Genomic DNA, 23996 nt, shown 5'->3' with positions numbered 1-23996 from the left:
AAGCAGCGCGCAGTAGTGCTGGCAAGAATAGCAAGGAAAATAAGTAAAATGCATGTAAAAAAAAAGGGGTCTAGCAAAATGGCTTAAAAAAATTACAAGCTCACACAAAACAGATTTAGATGAGAAGGTGTTGTGTTTAGATATTTCTTTCCCTTGGCTGATGTGAGTGTTGCTGTGCCTGTGGAATGTTCGTCTGGAATGTGTGTCTGTAGTTTGAGTTGTACGTTCCACGTGAAGTCAGTTGGGGCCTGGAGAGTATTGGACGAGTGGCCGGTGGAAGTCTCCCTCCCTATTATGTACTTCCTTTACCCACCTCCTGTATCTACCTCTGTAACCTCAGCCTGTGAGCCAGCAAAGGCTTGAACCCATCTTACCGACTCGGTGCACTTCATTGAACCCTGAGAGCACATCTTATCAGAAAGCTTGTAAAAAAAGATTATGAGCATGCTAAAAAGAAAGGGGGGAGAAAACAAAGAAAGAATGGGGGACAACAGCGATAGAGGAAAGTGAGGGAATCACAAATAGCAGTGAATAGCAGCAAAAGGGCACAAAGTATGTTAACAAAACATGAGAGGCACAGAGTGGGCAAAGACCAGCAGACAAGGATTAAGAAAAACCTGGCTTGGCATATGGAGGAGAGAGCTAAAAGGAAAATCTGGAGAAACCAGTTTATTGGGATCTTTACATTGCTCAGGTACCTGAAGAGGGGGGTTTGACATTAATAAGGGTGACAAAAAAGAAGATGAGATGAATGGCACCAAGAAAGCACCAGTGGAACAGTCCTTTCAGAATTGTAGGCTGCCTTCCGTATTTTGGCATCCATTGTACTCGAAAAATATCCAGATCAAGGTATAGCACTGATAGCGTACCCACATAGAATGCTCAATGTTTACAAGACATTTGTGGGAGAGGCCTGGCTCAATTATGACAAAGAATTTCTGATGATGATGGATGGACATGCAGATTTAGGAAGGGAAGAAGAAGGGGGCAAACTTATATAGTCAATGTACTGAAGGCCAAGGCAGCGCAGGCACCCACAAACACACCAGGGCAACAGATAGGGAAACCCTAGTACTCCAACGCACACAGACTCAGCAAGGACTATTGTCAGCAGAATAGATGCAATGCAGAATAGTGCAATGCAGCCCTTTTGCAAGCAACAACCCTGGGTGCCCAGACCATAATCCGCAATACACCACATTTCTCACCGCCAGTACATGAGAGCATGCAGAATGGAAACACAACATGCTGGAGGTTTGACAAAGGGTTTTGTAAGTGGGGGAAGGCGTGTAGACTTCCACTCCAATGCAGCTAGTGTGAGGCAGAACACAGCAGTTCAAAATGTACCAAAAAATGACAAAAACGGTAAAAGAATCCTGTGAGGAGGGGGCCACGTTAGGTGAGTCGCCAGTATTTCTGCTTGCAATGTTAAAATGGCTTCAAGCATTTCCAGACAGGGTTATCAGCGATTTCATTTCACAAGGTTTCACCACGGCCTCATCATTCCCTTTGAAGGCAACAGTCCACAAGGCCTTCCCAATAACCTCAAATCAGCTACAGAAAACGCAGAAATAGTGAGGAGGAAGATCCAGAAAGAGATAGAACTAGGGAGCGTGAATGGCCCATGGGAAAACACACTTTGATGAATACATCTGTTCCCCTTTGGGACAAGCACCTAAAAAAGAAAAAGGGGAACGTAGGCTCAGCCTCAATTTATCCTATTCCCTAGGGATGTCAGTCAATGAAGGCATCTCGAGCACTGATGCTGCAGTGTCTTATACCAGCTTTCGGGAAGCAATGGAAGTTGTAAAAACAAAAAGGAGGCCAAGGTGTACTGCTAGCAAAAGCGGATAGTCAGCTTTCAGACTACTAGCGGTACACAGATGTTCACACCCATGGCTATGCTTCCATTTTGGGGATACGTTCCATTTTGATAAATGCATCCCAATGGGTTGTGCTATTTCTTGTGCTTTCTCAGAAAAAATGAGTTATTTTCTGCAATAGGTTTTTCAGGGAATAATGCCTGAATGGTTCACTAATTAGATGATTTTCTGTTTGCATTTCCAAAAGGATCCGAGATGTGAAAGCAGTCCTTGGAGAAATGTAAGAAGGTAACAACAGAAGGGGGCATTCCTTTAGCACACGAGAAAGCAGCCGGCCCAGCTCACGTCATTCCTTTTCTTGGTATAGAAATAGATTCAGTGAAAGGGGAATGCCGCATCCCCTGGGAGAAAATTGAAGATTTAATCACAACTATTGATGCCCTTTTGCAAAAGGAGAAAGGAACAGTAAAAGAACTACAAACACTATAATGCACCTATACACAATGTGTTTCAAGTTGCAACAAGACGGGGGGGGGGCAAGCATGACAAAAATAAAAACAGTCCTGCTAGGCCTTGTGATATTCGGATCGTGCAAGTGCATTCACAAGAATTGCAATGGAGGGGCGGAGTGCAGGTCAGGATAAGCGGCATAAGTGAGTGCCAAGAGAGGCCAAGTGGACAGAGCCAGGGGAGTGCAGAGAGTGCAGGGGAAGGAGGGTCCATGTGCTAAGTGCGAGATCCAGGGTGGAAGGGCTCAAGTGGGGCAGGCACAGCAGGGCTAAAGCAGGGAAGGGGGTTGGAAGAGCAAGTGCAATTTATGGGGGGGGTCAGGGGAGACAAGTGCAGGGGTATACTGGATGGGGAGGGGCTGGTGCCCTGTAAGAAACAGAATGAACCCCCCTGGACATTCTTGCCCCAGTCACAAGGATCCACCTGAAACCTGCCTTTAAGCGTAATACCGAGTGCGACTCCGAACTTGCAGCCCTGAAACGCAAGTGCAGAGCTGCGTAGCGGAAGTGGCAAACCTCAGGCTCAGCCTCTAACAAATTGGCATGCTGCCTGCTCCAAAGACAATACAGACTCTCCATCCGCACCAAGAAAAGGGCCCACATGCTGGCGCATCTAACACTAGAGCTGCAGGGAACTAGTCAACCCTTCCAAAGTCTCCTCCTCCCCTTTTTTGCCCCAGGCCCTCTGCAATGCACTGGGCACTCACTTCACCATAAAAACTCTGGACATCCTGAACACCCTTGCTAACCTCTCCCCGAACCCTTCCCCCACTCCGTTGCCTCCTATGGCCTACCACGCTCCCTCTTCCTCTCTTCCCTCCTTCTCCCCTGTCACACCTAATGAGGTCACCAGGGTTGTCCGCTCTATGAAGGTATCCCCCAGAACCATTAAGGACAACATTGGCTCTATTGCCCCTGCACTTGCTGATTTCTGCAACCAATCATTTTCTAGTGGATCTTTCCACTCCTCCCTCAAGCTCTCTCTTGTGCGCCCCTCCTGAAAAAACCTTCAGCACACCATACTTGTCTAGCCAACTACCGCCACATTTCCATCACCCCCTTCCTCTGGAAACTCCTGGAGAAGCTGACCTTCCCCCAACTTACCTCACACACTGAACTTGTTGGCGGTCTCCACGACAATCAATCTGGATTCCGAACATCCAGAGGCACGGAAACTGCTCTTCTGAACAACTGTGAAGAACTGCTTGCATCCCTGGACGCCAACTCCCCAGCTGTCCTCATTCTACTCAATCTCTCCTCTGCCATTGAATCAGTCAACCACTCCATCTTTATAAAACGGCTCAATGATACCCTGGGTATGTTGGAACAGGCATTGGACTGGCTGACCTTCTTAACTGACCATCTGTCCCAGGTCATTCTGGGAACCTTCTCCTCACCTACCTCTTTCTCCACTTGTGATGTCCCAGGGGGCTCCAGCCTCTCCACCTGGCTCTTTAACAATTATCTTGCTCCGCTGGCACTCCTCATTTCCTCCTTCTCCCCTAACTTCCAGTGCTATGCAGATGACAGACAACTCTTCTTCAAACTTCCTGCTGACCCTCTTGCTTTTTCCATCAGCACGGACTGCCTATCTGCCATCCAGTCCTGGTGCACTCCCAATGATCTCTGTCTCAATACCAGCAAGACTGAGATCCTTCCTCTTGGGACCCCTGCTCCCTCTTTCTTCACCTCAGTCTGGCCATCCTCTATGGGCTCTCCCCCATCTCATTCATCTGAAGCCAGACACCTTGAAGTCATCTTCGACTCCTCTCTCTCCTTCCTCCCTCACATTCAGGACATTGCAAAGAAGTCCCACTTTCAACTCTTCCTTCTCAAAGGACTTCTCCCTTTTCTCACTTCCTCCCAGAAGCTCAATGTTACCAGAGCTCTGATTCTCTCTAGGCTAGACTACTGCAATAGCCTTCTCTTGAATCTACCTTCTTCTTCCCTACGACCCCTTCAGCTACTCCAGAATTAGGCAACAAGACTTATCCATGGCCTCATCTCAGGGACCGCATCTCTCCTAACCTAAAAACTCTCACTGGCACCTGGTAGCTGCATGGATCAAGTTCAAATCCCTTTGCATCATCCATAAGGCTGTCTTGGGGACCACGCTATCTGCAACTTGCTGTCACTAAATACTCTCCTTCTAGACCTCTACATTCCGCGGGCACCAACTCTCTGTCTGTCAATTGTTTCGCTAAACAGAGGGTCAGTGGCTGATCTCTTTCCTCAGCTGGCTCCCTTCTATGGAACAGCCTTCCCCTTCCTCTTCGATTTGAGCCAGATCTTCTCAAATTCTGGAAGCTGCTCAAGACTTTCCTTTTCACCTCCTCCTTCCCTTCTTCCGTCCTCTGCTAATTCCACAGCTGCTAAGACTGGTGACCAGGGCCCTTATGTGTCCTTCGGGGCCCTGGCCTCCAACACCCAATCGCCTTCAGACTTCGCCCGCCCACAGCACTTGCCTTGGCGCTCACTGTAGGCCTGCACTTACCCATTAATGTATTACAGCTGACTGTTCCCTAGCTCTTGCTGCACTGGGCACTTACACCTGCTGCTCACTCACAAGCACGGGCACTCCAGCACTTACCCCTCTCCTCCTTCACCTCTCCTCTCTCTGCTCTGAATCCTCCAGTTTATTAATTGCTTTCTAGCCCATGTTCCTATCTGTTGCCCGGTGGGTGCTTTGAACACAATTTACTTGTTGAGGAAGAGTCAAACAAATGCACAATAAATAAAAATAGAAATAAATAAGCAGACAGGCAGTCAAGCAGAAGACATGGACCAGAACTTAAGGAGATTTGGCTGTGGTCTGAGAGGGGCAGGGAGGCCATGCCAGAGGGAGGCACCTTCGGAGGACCAAGACATACCCCCCGCTCTCTGCTTTGAGAAGTGTCTGATCTGCAGAGACTTGGAGCTAGAAGACCGAAGGGCTCTAGCAGGGTGGCAGTTGGGGTGAGAGAGTTGGATGTAGCGGGGTCCCAGGCCCCAAAAAGCCTTGTGGATGGTGCAGAGGGTCTTGAACTTGATCCTAGCAGCAACCAGGGTTTGGTGCAATTCTAGAAAAGAAATGGTGTGCTGGGTGCTGGCCGGCAAAATGGCATAACGAAGGGTGCACCAGGATCATAACGTTGCAGGAGATCCTTCCCCTATGGATAGCCATACACAACCATAAGGAGGAACTGAGTGTGGTCAGACAACATGGCAGTGGTACCGTAATTAACAGGGGGTCCACATTATGCAAACTGGTGTTAGACGTCTTGAGGGCAATGATAAAAGATTGCCTAAGATACAATGTTTTTATGTAGTTACTCAGACATAAGATATGCGCCAGAGAGTTTACATCCAAGTATTGTTCTTTTTTAATATATACATTTTATTCAGTATATCATGTTAGCCCTTGTTGATGACACGTGTTTCGGCTTTATACAACGCCTTTTTCAAATCAGGGCTTATGATTCCTTGTTGAATTTCCAGTTGTTTTCTGTCATGGATTCGTATATTTTAAAGGGATAATCCCTGGTAACGGCAGGGTGACTCGTCCCTCGCGTCGGCTCTGGCATGAATAGCGTTCAATAGAAGACGCTATTTGCGCCAGAACCAGAGCCCACGCAAGGTACGAGTCACCCTGCCGTTACCAGGGATTATCCCTTTAAAATATATAATGGAGCTAAAAGGGACACAAGAAACCCCGTCTGAATTTTGGGAAATGATTGATATTGTTGAATGCATGGTATTAGATATGCAAGAGTACACATGAAGTAAAATTGTCTAATGCAGCATTTGCGTTGGCATATTTTGGGGCGTTCAAAATTGGTAACACAACAGTCGAGGATGGACCAGCAATTGAAGAAGTGAGGATAAAAAAAGTAAGCAGAACGATAATGTCAAGAAAGTAAAAAACAAATCAACAAGGGAAAGGAAGGTGGGCTGACTTATACTGCATCGATAACACTAATAATTGCCCCATTTGCATTACAAGAACATGTTGGGCAGGCAATTGCTGGTTCATAAAGATGGCAGGGCCCTCAGCCACTTTCAATTTCAATCGGTGTTGAAAGGGTCATTAAAGGAGCGGGGTGGAACCTGTCAGAATATGGCACCCACTCCTTCCGCATAGGGGCTGCAGTCTCAGCGTGGATAAAGAAATTGAAGCTCACTGGGGGTTAGAAATCTGAGAGCTCTAGGGGAAATACATAAGGAAGGACCTGATCTGATATAGCATATTCTCATTGACATGTAATGGCCCTTTTAGGTCTGCTTGGATCGCTGGGTGCTCCTTTGTGACGCAAACAGGAAGGTGGCTTGAGGACACATGGCAAGGCCTGCATTTTCAAAAGACTATCACCGGCTGGTGGGGTACCCCGACGATGCTGCGGGAAGACATCCACAATGGATTAGCTGATCTGGTGGGTTTGAAGAACCCCCCCAGAGTATTTGGTAATACACCTAGGGGGAAATGATTTAGCAAAACTGGGAAGAAAGCAACTGGTCAATGACATCTGTGTATCATTGAATGGCACTGCACATGCTTGGGTGGGGGGGTGGTCAGAAATGTTCATGTCTGTATACGCCTTACAAGGCACTGGCGTAGAGCCACCGCTAACAAAGCTTTGGACATATCAAGAAGGAAGTTGACTAAGGCAATAGCAAGATGTTGCGAAAGCATAGGGTTAAACTTTATTAGACACAGGGGTATAACCCTGAGCAACCCTGATCTATTCCACCATGACGGGGTTCACTTATCAGTTAAGGGGATAGACGCATTTCCAACAATATTTCTAATGAAAAGAGGATGTAGTTAGAATCACTTTTGGGGCAACTCGAGCGGCCGCAAACCTGAAATGTATGCAATGTTACTAAGAAACTGAAAATTCTTGTAATGCTCCCAGATACCCCTGGGTTTGGAGCGCTCTATAAATAAATAAACAAACAAACAAACCCACTCAGGTGTGGCGGCACGGGTTGGAGTGGAGGATGCCCGCTTCATCTTGGAAAGATACAGCGCCAACCAGACAACATATGTAATATGATGAAGAACAGGTGCTGCTTGCAAAACGCAAAAGCGGTACTGGGATTGGTAAGTAGCGCTCACTATCAGTGGGGGGAAAACATCCCTTGAACTTTTGAGGAGCTCTGAATAAGCGTAGAGGAGGCTGGCAAGAACGGGCACCCCTCCTCCTGACCCTGAACTGCCCAAAAGCACACATCCTGAGTTGTCATCTAATACATTCTGAGTGTAAATTAAAAAAACGGCGGCTTGAAAATGTTCCACTTTTAGCTGTCTCCGTTTCTGCATTATGCCTCTGCTCATCTTATAATAAAGATTGCTGTGAGACTGTCTCCTGCATTCGAACCTTCCAATCACTCCCCTGACATTCAAGTGTGAGCACCTCATTCATATTTTAATTTGCCTGAAATCCTCTGCATACAAACTCAATTGTTAACAATGAAACGCTTTAGATGAGTAATTGCATTGAGGTTGGGGATTGGTAGGGGTGTATGTTTTGTCCTTTTTTTGTGTTTTGTGTTCTCACGTCTTGCCATGAGATAGGAGGGTGGGTATGTTTTCGGATTTCGTTTTGAATAGCTGTTACTTTAGTAGTAATTTGCATTTTGTTGCACTGATGTATATGGAGTAATCTTTTGCGTGTTCCCATTCTGTTGTTACTCAGTTGTATTATGTTTTGTATAATTATTAAATAAAGTTGATTTAAAAAATATAGATGAGTAATTGCAGAGCCTTTGTTAACTGAGCAAGCACCTTTTATTGCCTGTGTCCTGTTCTGCCATGGCTCTGTAGGTCCGCCTGGTCAAGTCTGAATATGCCCAAATTTGGTGACGTGGGGTTAAACTTAATCTGCCCAAAGGTCGTTGTGCCACTGCCTGGCTGTCTGTGACAGGCATCGAATCCGAGGTTTTGTTTAATACTCATTTTTTCCCAATGCACCCTTTCACAGAGATGCTATAACCGGCCATTCATACAACCCTACTCAAAGGCCCTCCTTTCAGGAACCTCTAGAGGATGAGTTGGTTTAATTGGCCATGCTGGTGTTTGAGCCGATCGCCTGGAGGGTGAGCAGGAAGCTCTGCATCAAGTGCTCCACCCATTGAGCTATCTTGCTTGGGGGCGTTGACTTGGAAAGGCTGGTTGACACAGAAACTGCACAAACCCCAGGTGCAGATTAGAACTGGAGAGACCCCGTCTCCTGTGGCCTAATGCCAAGAGCCACATTGTTACTACAGCGCTTAGAAGCAGGAGGAATCCGGTATAAAGGGCTCTGTAAAAAAACATGTTTTATTATTAAAGGTCCAAAAATGCGATCCCACACAACACTCACCAGTGTCCTGTGAAACAGAGAGCCATAGGTCACCTGTCCTTTGAAACTTCAAGGTTTTAAAATGAAATCATGAAAATTCACTCTTCGTTTTTCTTGTCATTCCTTGAAGGTCAAGAATGTAAGCTTGAAAATATTTCTCCTGCGTGTGCATGTATGTCTTAATGTTCCCTCTGCTGCCATCAGGCACCCACCTGTCCCGTCACACCTCCTAATGTACGTTCTCCAGCCTACAATAATGCATTTCTTTCTAGCATTACATTTGTGGGTTCCCCAGACCCACTTACCTGTCTTTGATCTGCTGATCCTGACTCCCCCTTTTCCAACACCATGTGCCCCTTCACACCTTGTTTTCCTTTGAATAGTAAAGCAAGGGGGTTCCTGCAGCCCCCCGACCCCCGCCCGGAGTTCTTCCCCATGAACATTTGTACTTGATGCTTCACTTGTTCCCACATTTGATATGATATGATATGGCATTTATAACGCGCCTATACATAAGTGTTTCAAGTCGCAACGAGGCAAGGGGTTTGAACATAGGGAAGACAGAAACAACGATCTTGCTAGGCCTTGTGTTATTCAGACGCGTAAGTGCAGGGGTCAGGGGGGTGAGAGGGGAAAGGGGGAGGGGAAGTGCAGTACATAGGATAACAGTAAATAAATAAAAACAATAAATAATAACAATAAATAAGAAGTGCACCCAGCTGGTGGCAGGTGCAAGGGTAAGTGCAGACATCAGGTATCAAGTGCTGTTAGGGGGCTGTAGGGATACAGAAACAGCCCCATAGTTCAAGGGTTGCCAGGCGGGCAGTGCAGGTGTGCAACTGGCGTGGAGGGGACCTGGGCCCATGACAGAGGGTAGCCAGGTGACCAGTGCAGTTTCAGTTTCAGCCAGGAGTTCAGCAGTGGAGAGGAGGAGAGAAAGCAGAAGCAAAGAGGAAGGTCTTAAGGTGCTTCCGGAACCGGAGATGATTCTCCTCAATTTTCAGAGTGGCAGGGAGGCTGTTCCAGAGGGAGGCCCCCGCCAAAAAAAGAGTTCTACCACCAACTTGTTGCTTGGAGAAGTGACTGACCCTGAGGGAGTTGGAGGCGGATGAGCGAAGAGCTCGAGAGGGAAGATATTTAGGAAGAGAGAGTTGAAGGTATTGAGGCCCCAGGCTCAGAAGGCCTTCAATGCAGAGGGTTTTGAACTTAATCTTCGCAGCCACTGGGAGCCAGCGTAGATTTTTCAGTCCTGGAGAGATATGATCCCTGGGCTTGAGGCCAAGGACAAGACTCGCAGTCTTGTTTTGGATGAGTTGTAGAAGGCAGAGAGTAGAGGCAGGCAGATTTAGAAAGAGGTTGTTGCAGTAATCCAGCCTAGCGAGAACCAGGGCTCTTGAGACAGTGAGCTTCTGGGGTTTCAAACATCAGTTTCTTCAAATGTTTTGTGTCCATCTTTTAATCTTTCAAAATGTTTGAGTGAAATTTAGCACCCTCTACTGTCACAGTGCCAGCATCAATCACTAGCTCTACCTACCAAAATCAAAATGTCAAGTGAGGGTTGGGGGTGGGCCTTCGCCCTGTGGCTGCAAGGATCAAATTCAATGCCCTCTGTATCATCCACAAGGCCTTCTGGGGACTGGGACCCTGCTACATCCAACTCTCTCCCTAAATGCCTGCCTGCTAGAGCCCTTTGGTCCGCTAGCTGCTACTCTCTACAGACTAGATGTTTTTTCAAGCAGAGAGCGGGGCGCAGATCTCTCTCTTCGGCCAGTGCATCCCTCTGGAATGGCCTCTCTGCCCCTCTCATACTTGAGCCGGAATTTCGTAAGTTCCAGAAGCTTCTCAAGACCCTGCTCTTCTCTACGTGCTTCACTCTCCCCCTCTCCTACTAACACCTCCCACCTGCCGCGACTGGTGGCCTAGTCACTTATGAGTTACACAGACCACCATGCCATTCCTTACCAGCACACCCCTAACCAGCACTGCTCTTCTGGGGCCCCTTCATGACTAGCCTGGTAGTACAGGCCTCCCTCCTGAGCCTTGGCCACACCAGTCCTCACACTTTGACGGAGGACCACCCCCAGCATACCCATGGCATTTACCCTCCACCCAGGGCTTCCCCCAGCACTTGTCTATCCCCTAGGCCCTTCGTCCTTCCCCTCCGCTGCACTATATCCCCCTGCAGTTATGCCCTCGTCCCTGACCGTCTCTACCCCACGCTCCCTTGCCCATCTCTCCACCCCCTACACTTCCTGTTACTTCACTTAGCACGATCTGAATGTCATAATGCCTAGTAGGACCGTTACTGTTGCTGTGTATCCCCTGCTCCCCCAGCCTCCCTTTTGTTCGCCTTGTGGAGCCTGGAAACACTTTTTGCTGTATAGTGCACCTTATAAATATTAAATAAATAAAAAATAAATAAAAATCATAGCATGGCCGATTGGGAGACAGACCTGGGGCAATGCAGGATTTACAGATGAGAAAGCTTGGGCAATAGACACCCGTCCGGCATCTACTTTCACGCATCCACGTTCAGAGTATCATTTCTCAGTATAGGTTGGTATGTGTTACTATAGGTAAGGCACCACACTGTCTCACATCACCCAACACCGATAAGTCAGTATCATGCCTTAAGTTCTCAAGCAGATGTGGCTCGTGGAGGATCGAGATCCCCCTTCTTCCCTCCCACTTCTCCATTGGGTGATGCAGGCGGCATGGCCAGTGAGTGACACCAGACGCAGATATTCTTTGGAAGGCATTAGAACACATGTATTACATAACCAAAATGCCATACATGAATGACATCATACGAACTGTTACGTCATCAATTACTTACGTGAGCATAGGGGAGTGGACGTGACCATTGCCCCCACGCTGCGATAACAGGCCTGAGGGAAATGGATGACCCCATAAACAGACCAGACCACCAATCCCATTCCCCCGTTGCACGGACTGGTGAGGAACGCTCAATGAGCGCCTGGCAAGACACGTTACCGCTCCGTGCCGAACCTTGGAGCCTAACAAAAATCAGCAATACATCTCCCTTCCAGTGACTCAAATTGTTGAGCCCATAACTCAGTTCAATGCAATGTGCCCCAAACTACTGCCACAGGGCCACTGGCCTACCAGTAGGGGTATTCCCCCAAAGTGCACTCACAGGTAATTGGTCAGCATCATGGCTGGGTTTCACTCCCTTTCGGTCCGATCAACATTTGCTTGATCCACTAGCAATGAGTATACGCGCACCCCTACTACCACAAGCATACACCCTACTGCCAACCTGGTCGCACTTTTCAGTTTCTTTGTTGGTTTTCTTTCTATCCCACTTATCATGTAACACCCCCCATCCCCTCCATTGTATTTACATCACAGACCATTGTCTGGTTTGGTCCGGGCGGGGGCTCGATACGTTACTATCCTCACAAGCCTGAGAGCTGTATGACCACTGTTGTGGTGCTGGGTGTAGTTTAAAAGATTTTTCGCATAACATACCTTCTGTGGCTAGGGAAACACATACATGGAGATACAGGTAGAGCAATATGGGGCCTAAATGGCAGCACAACTAGTTAAATGCAGGGCTTCTCAAACGCAGAACTAGGACAATATACGGGCTTAGGGTGAAGCAGCTAGGGTAAAATTGGACCCAAAGCTAGAACTACGCAATGACTACTGGCAAACACAGCGGGACAATGCAGGCTACAATGGGATGGGAGACACAGTGGGAGAATTACAGGCCACAATGGGAGACACAGCAGGACAATGCAGGCCACAATCGAAGACACAGCAGGTCTGTGCAGGCCGCAATGGGAGACACTGCGGGACAATGCAGGCTACAATGGGTGATACAGTGGGACAATGCAGGCCACAATGGGATGGGAGACACAGTGGGAGAATTACAGGCCACAATGGGAGAGTCAGCAGGACAATACAGGCCACGATCGAAGACACAGCAGGACTGTGCAGGGCACAACGGGAGACAGCAGTAAAAGCCCATAGGTGAGGTATTACTGCGAGACACATCTGGACAGTCCAGACCCCAATGCGAAACACAGCAGGGAACAGCCAACCCTTCTGTGAAACACCTACTGGGAGACACCGAACAATAGAGGACGATAGAGGATCTACTGAGGCCCACAGTAGGACAATACAGCCTCTACTGGCAGAAACAGTAAGAAAATACAACTCTTGCATGGTAAGAAATGGGTCGGGGCAAGGCAGATCACTGCAAAGCTTGGTTTGCTGGAGCGCTGTTCCAAGGCCCATACACCCGGGTTTAGACTAACTCAACAGTCCTCAAAATCAGTCCCTAAAATCCCAGGATTCTGGAGCTTGCATTCGCATGCAGGCTTCAGAAGATTAGCACAACATGGAATGTTTAATTTATGAATTCTGAGCAGAAAAAGCACAAGCTCTGCATACTGTATCCAAGCTCTCCAACTGGGTGTATATGACTTATGATTTAGAGACTTTTTGTGTTAGGGTGAGTATTGAGACAAATGACAATTTGAATGACTTGATTAGAATGGTTTCATGCTGAATTGCCATCAAAGACATATTACACATGTAAAATGTGGTCATTTTTATGTTTCCCCAATGCTCTTTGCTTTTATGCTAATTGCCAGGATTTGGTTCCTTGAAGAGATAGGGTGCTGCTTGACTTCTGCTGGGGCTCCGCCCCTCAGCTCCACACACACACTTCCGACCCTGTCCACCCCACTGCATGAAGGGGTGGAGTTCCAAGAGTATTTTTATTTTCCATTTCCAGCACTGACTACTGGGAGACACAACAGGACAATACAGGCTCTATTGGAAGAAAGAGCTCACATTGGTTTTGCTAAAAAATAATCCTGATAAAACCTGGCGGAGACCCTCCCCTCCAACTACCACAGGAGACCACCTTGATGCCCCCACCCACAATTAGCGGGGGAGACCCCCTGCAATTACCACACTACCCCTCCTCAATCCCCGTTCCCGCCCAACCACCAGTAACATTGCCTGCGAGCATCAGACCCAATACCCTTTTTCTAGATCGTCTCAAACACAAAATATGGGGGGGCTCCTGCCAAATGGAGGAGGGTCCACTGATATTCCCACTCAGAGGCCTTCAGACACAATGGCCTATCAGAGACCTCCTCACACGGCAACCATGGAGCAACACAGGTGCTGCTATGCCCCTGCGCCCCACACACAAACATATCCAGGAACCTCCCCCACACATCCATCCCTCCCTATTTAGGATGGTGACTCCCTATTTTTCTGAAAAATATTTGCAATTATTTTTTCTCCCTCCTAAAATATCCCTAGTTGGCTATTCCAGATGCCGATGCAATTCAGGGGCACATTTGCGTTGCCCTCTTAACGTATTAAAATCTCCCTCCCAGCCAATCCAAAATGTTGGCACGTACGCCCACATCCGCAGGGATCTGACAGATTACTTGAGAAATATCGGAGGCAAAACCGTACCTAAAACTTTTACTTCTCGACGCAGCGAGAAGGCAGCAACATTTGAGACAACAAAAAGAGAGCAACGGTCGGCATTGTTCAAGAACCAGAGGGGAGGCAGTGGGCAAAGCCAAGTTAGTATATGCGTGCGTTTCCTGTAGCGCGTGTATGTATTGACGCCGGTACCCGTCTGCCGGGTCTGGAGATAGGAAGGCTCTCTGCAACCTTACACTGCACAGCGGCGGGGGCGTGGCCTAAGCCTTCCGTGGGCGGGGACGGCCCCTTCTCGTGCAAAACAACCGTACTGAGCATGCACCGAGAGCAGGCCGCAGGGGGGACCCAGACTGGGGCCTTGGCTGGGTGTCAGAACTGTTCCTGATTCCAGGAATTGGGTCTGTGCGGGGAAAGCGGCGGGAAACCAGCATAGCTGATGAGAAAAACAAGGCAATACGAGAAAGAGGGGGACAAACAGGGCAAATATACGTGGAAACAGGACGGGGTAAGGGGACAGAAGAAATAGAACTGGGAGAGGAAATGGGCACAGAAGAGAGGGGAATTGTACGCGAGGGAAGAGGGCAAAGAGTCAGTGGGTCAGGACAAGGTCACGGGCCTGGGCAAAGGCAAGCCAAGAGAGGGAATACGGCAAGGGGGGCTCATATGGAGGAAAAAAAGAGTCAAGAAAAGAAGAGAATGACACTGAGGGCAAAGAGAGAACTTGCCCTCACACCTTTCCCGCTCACTTCTCGAGCGCCTGGGGACCAACTCTGTTAGTGAGGTGCACGGTACAAATACCTTTAGCATTTCATATTTAATATTAATATGAAATGCTAAAGGTATTTGTACCGTGCACCGTCACTAACAGAGTTGGTCCCTAGGCGCTCGAGAAGTGAGCGGGAAAGGGGTGAGGGCAAGTAGAGAAAGAGAGGGGCAGTACAGGGCATAGACAATAAATAGAGCCAGCGGCTGCACAGGTAACCAAGGCCCGGCATGTGTTAATCTAAAGCATTTAATTATCAGCACCTGCATTCAAATGACATCAGAGTGTGGAGTTAGCACGTGCCCGGGAGGATGTCAGGGTAGTGATTAGAATGCTAGGGGTGGGGGGCATGACCGCTCATTCTCATATCAGTTCTCCAGTGTGTGGTTTTAGACATGAAGGAGAGAGTTAACTGCTTTTAACATTAAAGCTTCACCAGAATAGTCTCATTCGAATGTGTAAAGAAGTTAGATGCCCACACACGAGTAAGTTTACCCCTCCCCCACAGTCTCCCAAGTTGAGCCCTTTGCCCAATATTTGAAGGGTCGGCACCCACACACCTGGTAAACAGGACAGAGAGAGGAGCCGGGTTGCATAGTCGGTGGGGTTGGGGGGCAGTGAAAGGATAGGGGCACCCTGGGCAAATAGAAGGCAAGGTGATGGGTCAGGACAGAGAGGGTGCCAGGGCAAAGAACAGGTCGATCAAGGGTAGAGGAAGCGCAACAAGGAATAGGCTGGAAAACGGGCCAGGGCATCAGGACAGGTAGGGGCAGCCAGGGCAAAGGGAGCCGGGCAGAAGCCAGAGTGGACGAAATAGAGCAGTGTTGGGGAGAGGGGCAAGGATAGAGGGGGGCGGGGCAAGGAGAGACGTTTAAACAAAACTGTGTGGAGGGGAACAGAGAACATTATAAAGACACAATGAAAAGTGTAAGGTGAGGAGGTCAAGGAAAGACAGGACAAAGAGAGGGGTGGGCAATGAGCGACTGAAAAAATCTAAGCAATGAATGGGGGCGGGGGCAAGAAGAGAGGTGTGCACAGAGCTGCAGGTTTGGGAGAAATGGGGAGAAGTGAGGACAACACAGCAGCGACAAGTGCCCTAAAGGGATGGGGAGGTGCGAAAGAGAGAAAACAGGACACAGAGAAAGTGAAAGTAAGGAGGGAGCGAGAAAAGGTAAGTAGGAAAGAGGTATGTGGTCAGAAGAAAACACGGCAAGGATCCTGGGAAACACGGCAAGGATCCCGAGAAACACGGCAAGGAGTGGGAGAAGGTGGGAGAGGGGGGACGTGGACAAAAATAGAGGAGGACTGGCTACGATGCATATGGAAGGGGGGCAAGGGCAGGGCGAGGATCGGCACACAGCATGAGGCGAGCCGAGGACGGCACAGAAGCTTCCCGTGCTGACACTTGCTGTCCTGGAAGTGAAGGGAAGCGCCAGGAGCAGCCGCCAGGCGCGAGGAGCTGCTTTTCTTCGCTGTGTGCTTTCTCATTAGGCCGCTCTGAATACCATAAATCACGTCCTTTCTAAAGATAACCCCCCACCCCCCTCCTCGCAGACATTCCGCTGCACTTATTAGAAAGAGTCTGACGTTTCTAGGAATTCTTACACGAAAACAAGTTCTTTTTCTGTCCAGCTGCCGTGCTATGCGATGAGGCGTGCGCCAGCAGGATCACAAACATGGGATCCATCAAAGCTGGGGGCAGGGGCGCAACGAAACATACATTTCATGGTTGAGGGGGGTAACCCTTCAAATGTTGGGAGAGGCGATAACTTCAGAGACTCTGCGGAGGGGCAAACTTATTTGTGTGTGGGCATCTAACTTCTTTACGCATTCTAATGAGACTATTCTAGAACAGCTTCAATATAACAAACTGCTAACTCTCCCCTTCAAATCTAAAATAGGGTGACCAGACGTTCGGGTTTTCCCGGGACAGTCCTGGGAAATCACCCTCCGTCTCGGGGTCCCGGGAGTTTTTTCATTTTTGAAACCCCGTCCGGCGGTTTGCATGTTTGGGGGCTATGGTAATTAAAAGAGAAATTATTTTTTTCACAACACTTTCTGAATTTTGAATTTGGAGGTTCCGCTGGAACCCCCAACCTCTCAGGTACAAGTCAGAACACTTACTGACTGTGCCACAGAGACTGGCTTGAAAACTATTGTACGGCAATCCATGTAATATCAATTAGAGCTAACGCTCGTTTTGAATTAACATGCCGCGATTCACAGACAAAACTGCACAAATGAGATTATATACAGTTCATAGAAAGGAGAAGCGCTGGACATATGGTTGGGTGGTGGTTGTGGGGGCGTGTTGGGGGAGGGGCGGTAATTGGTGGGCTGCGATGGGGTAGCCCCTCTTTTATGTTGTTGGCCGGCCCGTTTTTTTTTTGTGAAAATCTGGTCACCCTAATCTAAAAGCACCCACTTAAGGACCTTGTGAGAATGAGCAGCCTCCTGTCCCCTTGCTACCCTTCCAATCACCCCCCTGGCAGGCACATACTTGTACCAGGGAACCCCCGCCAAAAGTAGTTCCAGGGAAGAAAAAGTAATCCAAAAACAGAGCATACAGCAAGCAAGAAGCAATGCAAATGTATTGGACCAAAGCAGGATTTCAATTGCCTAAAAATGTATGCATAGTGATGCAGGTGTTAGCAATTAAATGTAACATTTGTAATTGTCCGGCCTTTGTGAACTGTGAAGACCAAGGAGCTGTTTAGTATCTGTGTCGTGTTCTGTCCGGGCACGGCTCTGTGGGTCAGTCCGGTCGACTCAACATAGCCCAAAAATTCAGGAGGGTTCAGGGGGTAGGCCTGAAGCCCGGACAGCTCAATGGTGTTGTGTCACTGGCTGGGAAACTGGGCAGTGAAGGATTAGGACACCCCCTCTCCACCAGCTTGGGACCCAGAGGGCCCCTTCTGGCGGCACCAACCTAGAAGCTTACCTGAGCAACTTTACTCCAAAACACACACACTGCTCAGGGGCACTGGCCTACGAGCATAGTAGATATCTTTCTCTGGTAAAGTCGTACTGGCCTTTTAGGGACGCCCTCCCAGGAGCATGATCTAAGCAACTCTGTCTGGTGCTTCCAGACTTCCGCAGGAACTAGCCTGGGAGCTTCCTGGGCAACTCTCCCACGTCCCTAGTAGCCTTTCAGAGGCGCTAGCCTAAAGGTTCGATTTATAATGCTTCCCCAGATCCTAAGAGATTGAGATGTAATTAACCCTACACCTCTCCCCCACCCAACATTTAATTTGCACTAGCTTAAGTGGGTGTTGTGCAAGTAATTCTGCCCCAATACGCCTGACATTTCAGGCGGTCAGAGCCATCCTGCCGACTCCTGTCTGCAACTTCCTCCGTATTTGGAGGGGCCCGGGTTCACCCCCTCTTACTCGTGCATAGCCTTTGGCAGAAGTGGGATGGGGGAGGGATGGTGTGAGGTTGAATGAGGAATTGCATGGGTGACAGTGAAAAGAAACATGTTCTGATGTGGACAATGATGTCATTGTTAGTATCATTGGTGGTACATGTACACAGGCAAGGAATTGCGCCGGAACATGACGGATCTGCGCTCAGGAAAAAATGGTCTTGTGGGAAGGGCGTTCCATGCAGACCAGGTGCCCAAACCCTCTCCCCCCCCACAGTCCACAGCTGTATATATGTATCATGCTTTGCACATATCTACTGTTGTGGAAACTATTCTGACAGATTACATGAGCACGATACCAAGTGTGCATTGCATGCTCAGTAGGAATGCATGTTAGAATTACTGTTAAAGACATGTTTGATAAATTGGTGGTTATTCTTATGTTTCCAAAATGCACTTTGTTTGTATGCAAAGCAGCCAGCATCCTCTATTCAGGGCGCCCACATTATTCCACAGCTAGCTCCGCCCCCTCAATCCCGCTCACACTGCTGTTAATCTGCCCCCCAGTACATTTTGTCCATTTCCAGCACTGCATGTCCCCTTGTTTACCTGTAAACCCCTACTAGCAGAGACGTTTTTATGAAGGGCAAAAGGGACACTTGCCCAGGGCCCCCACCGTGGAGGGGGCCCCACAGGGTTGCCTGATCTGAAGAATTAATATTCCATTGTTCACCAGTCTTAAATAAAACGTCAGGATATTTTATGGGGTGCTGCTGAGGCTCTAAACCCATTTCCTTTCTGTTTTGACAAGTACATTCTGCCTTGATCAATTAATCATGTATTTCTTTCTGTGTTCCCTGTGGTATACATAGTTTGTGTGTTCCTTACAGCACAACTCTGTAGCATTCTTTCCTTCCTGTGGGAATTATGTTGATCATGTGCAATAGGCAATGGTGAAATGCATATTGATAAATTGAGTCCCACAATGGTTCAGAAGTTAGCTCAGTGTGTGAAGCACCCATTGCAGAGATATGTGTTCATATGCAAAATTAGAATATCACATTCCGGCAAGGCTGACTGAGCCTTTCCTATGTCTGAAGTTTATAAATGTGCAGCACATCGTAAGGTCATAGATGATGTAGGCAAAGGGAACGCTTTTGCGGACCTGATAGCCAGACAAACGGCCACAGACCTTTTAGCACGGACATGTATGCCTTGAGAGAAATGAGAGATGCTTACATAATGGATGAAGGTATTGGGTCTGTGCGAGATATTCAAACTGATGCCACAATAGAAGAATCTAAAAGGTGGGCTGAAGGAATGGGGAAATTGGATGATGAAGGGTGTTGGGTGGATACATCCGAAGGAAAATGGTTTCTCCCTGATTCATATGTATTGGCAATGGTTACGATGGCACACGGTCCTACACATGTGTGTGCCCAGCAGATCCCGAAAATGTTAGAACAAGTTTGGGTGAATAACAAGATTCTGGAGACTGCGAAGAGGCATGTCCAAAACTGTATGATCTGCTTACAGCACAATGTGGGTAAGGGGACAGTAACTCCAAGGGGAAGCTTTGGGCCCCCTTCTGTTCCCTTCGAGGTCATTCACTTTGATTTTATTAAGATGGAACGATGTAACAATCTGAAATATGTTCTTGTAATTATTTGTGCCTTCAGTAAATGGGTCGAGGCTTTCCCCGTTAAATATGCTACCGCCATGACCACTGCAAAGATTATGGTAATAGAATTCTTTCCTCGATTTGGGCTCCCGAGGGTAATTTGGTCGGATAATGGTCCCCATTTTATTGCAGCAGTAATTTTGCAGATATGCACAGCCTTACGTACTGAAAAACAATTTCACTCAGCTAGACATCCTCAAAGTGCTGGGTTGGTGGAAAGACACAATGGTATTTTAAAGAATAAGCTTGCGAAAACATGTGCCGATACCAAACTGAAATGGCCAGATGCCTTACCTATTGTATTATTAGCTATGCGTACCACACCTCAGATCAAGACTGGGCTTTCTCCATTTGAGGTAGTGATGGGGAGACCTGCTAACATTTGGGGTCTCCCAAAACCTAAAGCCCTGAGAGAGGTGGAAAATGTATTGCTTGTAGACTACTGTAACCAGTTAACTAAAAACCTGTATTTCATTTATCACCAGGTGCACTCAGCTTTACCTGTACGGTTCACGGGCCCAGGACACGATATACAGCCTGGAAGTTGGGTCCTAGTGAAGGCCTACGAGAGGTCTTCCTGTCTCGCGCCTCGCTGGCGGGGACCCTACCAGGTGTTGCTGGTCACCAGGGCAGCAGTGCGGGTGGCTGGAAAGAAGCACTGGATCCACGCGACGCATGTCAAGAAACTTCCTCACCCGACGCCACACGTTACAGAAGAAGCAGAACCCCTCGCTGATGCTACAGTCTCTGATCTTGGAGTAGCAAACAGCGCTGTGAGTGCGTCAGAGAACTTCTCTGAGCCCGAGGAGCTTGGGGAACAGTCCATTTCGTCTCCGCACTCTCTTGAAAAATCACTTCCGGAAAATACTGTTTCAAGCTCCACGACTTCCGTCGCCTCCGATACGTCGCTTCCCTCAGGAAGTGACGACACCTTACTTCCGGATCAGACAATCTTGGGTACCACCAGGTGCAACCTTCGACGAAGGAAATAGAACTACGGCACGGGTTTTTCCGTGCATCTGGAAAAAGGAAGTGATTGGAAGTTTTCTTTTGTATAAGAAAGTTCTGTTGAACAAAAGGGATTCTGCTGGCTAGGGTGGGGAAGGACTAAGAAATCGCGCGACCGTAGCGTCGCCAGCAACGAACATTGGGGTCGTCGATTGAGGAACTACGATGCCTGCCACCTCCACTGCTGCTCCCCGCACTGGACTTGTGAATAAGGGGGTGACCAACTTGGACAATGAACAATGTGCCTGGGCCCCGAAAATGTACTGCTGTGTTTTGATAATGATAATTGTTATTTTTGCAACTACTGCTGTAGGACTTTGGTATTTTGAAGAAATCTATCCTCTGAAACCTTTACTACCGACCGAAATTGTATCAACTGTTTTGACTCCCTCTGTACACCTTCACACTCTGTCCCCTAGAGACTCCCAACATAGACAAAAGTATCATAATAACACTCTAATGATAGTAATGAATGCAACTCATGCCATTTTTAATAAGAGTAATTGTTGGATTTGTACTCATTTACCGCAACATGGGAACAAGGGACTAGGATGGTATATGCATCCTTTACCTTTAACGACTGCTTGCTATGCCTCTCTTAGAGCACTATTCTTTGGCCGATGGAATGATAGCATCTCAGGGAACTTTGATGGAACTAATCTGAATGATTTCGAGAAACGTGAATTAACTCCCCTGGGATGCTCGCTTTTTGCAAATAGAAGTAAACCTAATGTCGCTTCTATTAGGCCGTCTGATAAACTGTCTCTTCCTTTTTAAACTTTAATTTCCTTTAAAATGGCTCCGATAGGCAATAAGGATGCTGTGTCTCCTTCTTACTCTATAAATCATAGCCCTGACTCGGTCCCCTTTTGTGTACAAAGAAATGGCCCTCGGCCAATGGGAGATTTTGAAGGTTGTAAGAACATTGTAAATTTGACTGGAGAAAACAGGCCTCTGTATGTAGGGGGGCCTGTTTATTTTGTTTGTGGTAGTTTAGCATTTCCCTGGTTGCCCAAGGATTGGCAGGGAACCTGTTATTTAGGAATATTGTTACCTGGGGTATTTGTAGCTAGTACATTGGAGGTTTCTAAGGCTCGCCCACGGCGAGACAAGAACGGAGATACCCCTGGGCAAGTATTGGGAGATATAGCGAAATCAGTTGTGCCCTTTTGGGGACAAATAACAAACTCTGAGAACATTAGGGGATTAGCAAGGGTACTGGAGAGAACGATCAACCGGTCCACGGACATACTCTACAATATGACCTTAGAGCAAAAAGCAATAAGATTGGTAGCACTCCAAAATCGGATGGCATTAGATGTCATTTTGGCAGAACGAGGTGGAGTATGCAAATTAGTGGGGTCTGCTTGCTGTGTTTTCGTACCAGATTCCTCGCCGACAATTTTGAAAGCAATACAGAACTTGCATACTCTTAGTTCTGAAGTACATATCCCTGTAGGAGATTGGAATCTTAGCACCTGGTTCTGGGATTCTTTACGATCTTGGGGTTGGAAGGTGCTTTCTGTTATTCTGGTTATTTTGGGGATCCTGCTATTTCTTTGTTGCTGCTTTCAATGTCTTCCGAGTATATGTGGAATGCTAGGGGGATGTTGTGCCCAAGCAGTGAGCACAATAGGGCATAACATATATGCCCCAGATACAGCATCTAAAGAATTTGTGTTACAAGAGGTTCTGATGTACGACCTAATGGCTATAGATATTACAGACAATGATTCAGGATGTATGGATGACAACACATGGGGTTATTTGCAAAAGTATTAGAAATGATGTTAGCTCTTGACATAGGCCAAAAGGAGGGTCTGTTGGAATTGAAAAGATATTATGCCTCCTATTGCAGTATTTGAATGTGTGTTGGCCTACGCCAAGTTGTCTAAAATATCATGTAAAAAGACTCCGCTGCAAGGTCTTGACCTTAACGAAAAATTGTGTAAGTCGCCATCTTGGATTTAGCCGCCATCTTAGGTTCTCTTGTAATGTGGAAGTCAACCTGAATATCAAAATGGAGGCCGAATGACATTCTGAGTGAGATTCTGGCCGTTGTGACCTCCGCACACATGAATAAGTAATATGCCTGCAGGCCACTTGTCGGGGTCGCAAACTGAGACCTTGTCCTATCCCTGACCTATGTGTAAATGTACAACTATATCAGCGAAACTGATCAAAATGCATAAATCATAGGATTGACCTGGCAAGGAACCCTAGGCCTGGTCTTAAAAATGGTTAACCCGCGAGGGGGTTGGCCAGGGCTGGATAAAGAGTATAAAAAGCCCAAGTATTCTAATGTACGGTCTCTCTACTAATGCATCGAACCTTCGTTGAAGTTCGTTACGTTAATCTGAGAGCCGAATAGCTATCCGTTTGTCAATTGACTTTTTAGTAACTGTTGTAGCTTTTAAATAAAGCACTTCGTATGTCCTTTGTAACCTGTGTTGGTGTGTTTCCTTTGGGCTTCCCAGCCTCATATCAATTTCTTTGTTTTCACAGTCTCAGTGCGGGCAATGCCAGGGTACAGGGAGAGACTGCTTTGGTAAATGTGGAAAACAATTAGACACTACTGATTTTATTATATGTCTGGATATGTGGGCCACGTTCCACATGAAGTTTGGGAAAATGATGTGTTGATTTCGTGATTGCACTCAGTTTTAGGGGGAATCTCAAAGACACGCATGGGTGGTTTATAACACAACCGGATTCAAAAAGTGTCACAGTAAAACTGCTCCGAGTAGAAGGACAAGGCGGTAAAAAAGAGAACGTGCGAGCAAAACCACTGCAAAACAGATTGAGATAGTGTTTGGTTTGGTTGTATACTAATTGACCTTTTCACAATTGTCCTCGGGAGAATTGACTTAATTTAGAAGGTCAATTAGGACATATATGCTACCCACCACCCAATCCAAAACCCCCCGCAACCCCCCACCCAATCCCCTTATATTATTTATAATCCAAAGCCAACCCAATACATATATACAATAGCTAAAATAATATAAAGGTCAATTGTGCAGCAGGTCAATTAGGACCATTATTAGGTCAATTGTGCAAAAGGTCAATTGTAAAGGGTCGTTTTGGGTAAA

General features: G+C 47.4%; 1 protein-coding gene and 1 long non-coding RNA gene across 2 annotated transcripts in view; one reads left to right on the top strand and one right to left on the bottom strand.

The window, feature by feature from the left end:
- The window catches only part of LOC138572102 (uncharacterized), a 39313-nt gene extending 15965 nt beyond the window's left edge, over window positions 1–23348 (top strand). Inside the window, exon 2 of the long non-coding RNA XR_011303898.1 lies at window positions 20382–23348. This is a non-coding gene — a long non-coding RNA (uncharacterized lncRNA). The remainder of the gene's footprint in view (window positions 1–20381) is intronic.
- Window positions 1–23996, bottom strand: part of LOC138572076 (arrestin domain-containing protein 2-like) — a 136509-nt gene that overhangs the window by 27521 nt on the left and 84992 nt on the right. The window lies entirely within an intron of this gene.

The sequence above is a fragment of the Ambystoma mexicanum genome, chromosome 1p (assembly GCF_040938575.1).
Source record: "Ambystoma mexicanum isolate Mex_15411 chromosome 1p, UKY_AmexF1_1, whole genome shotgun sequence".
NCBI classification, from domain to species: domain Eukaryota; kingdom Metazoa; phylum Chordata; class Amphibia; order Caudata; family Ambystomatidae; genus Ambystoma; species Ambystoma mexicanum.
The sequence above is the reverse complement of the archived record's forward strand: the minus strand, read 5'-3'. Positions and strand labels throughout refer to the sequence as shown.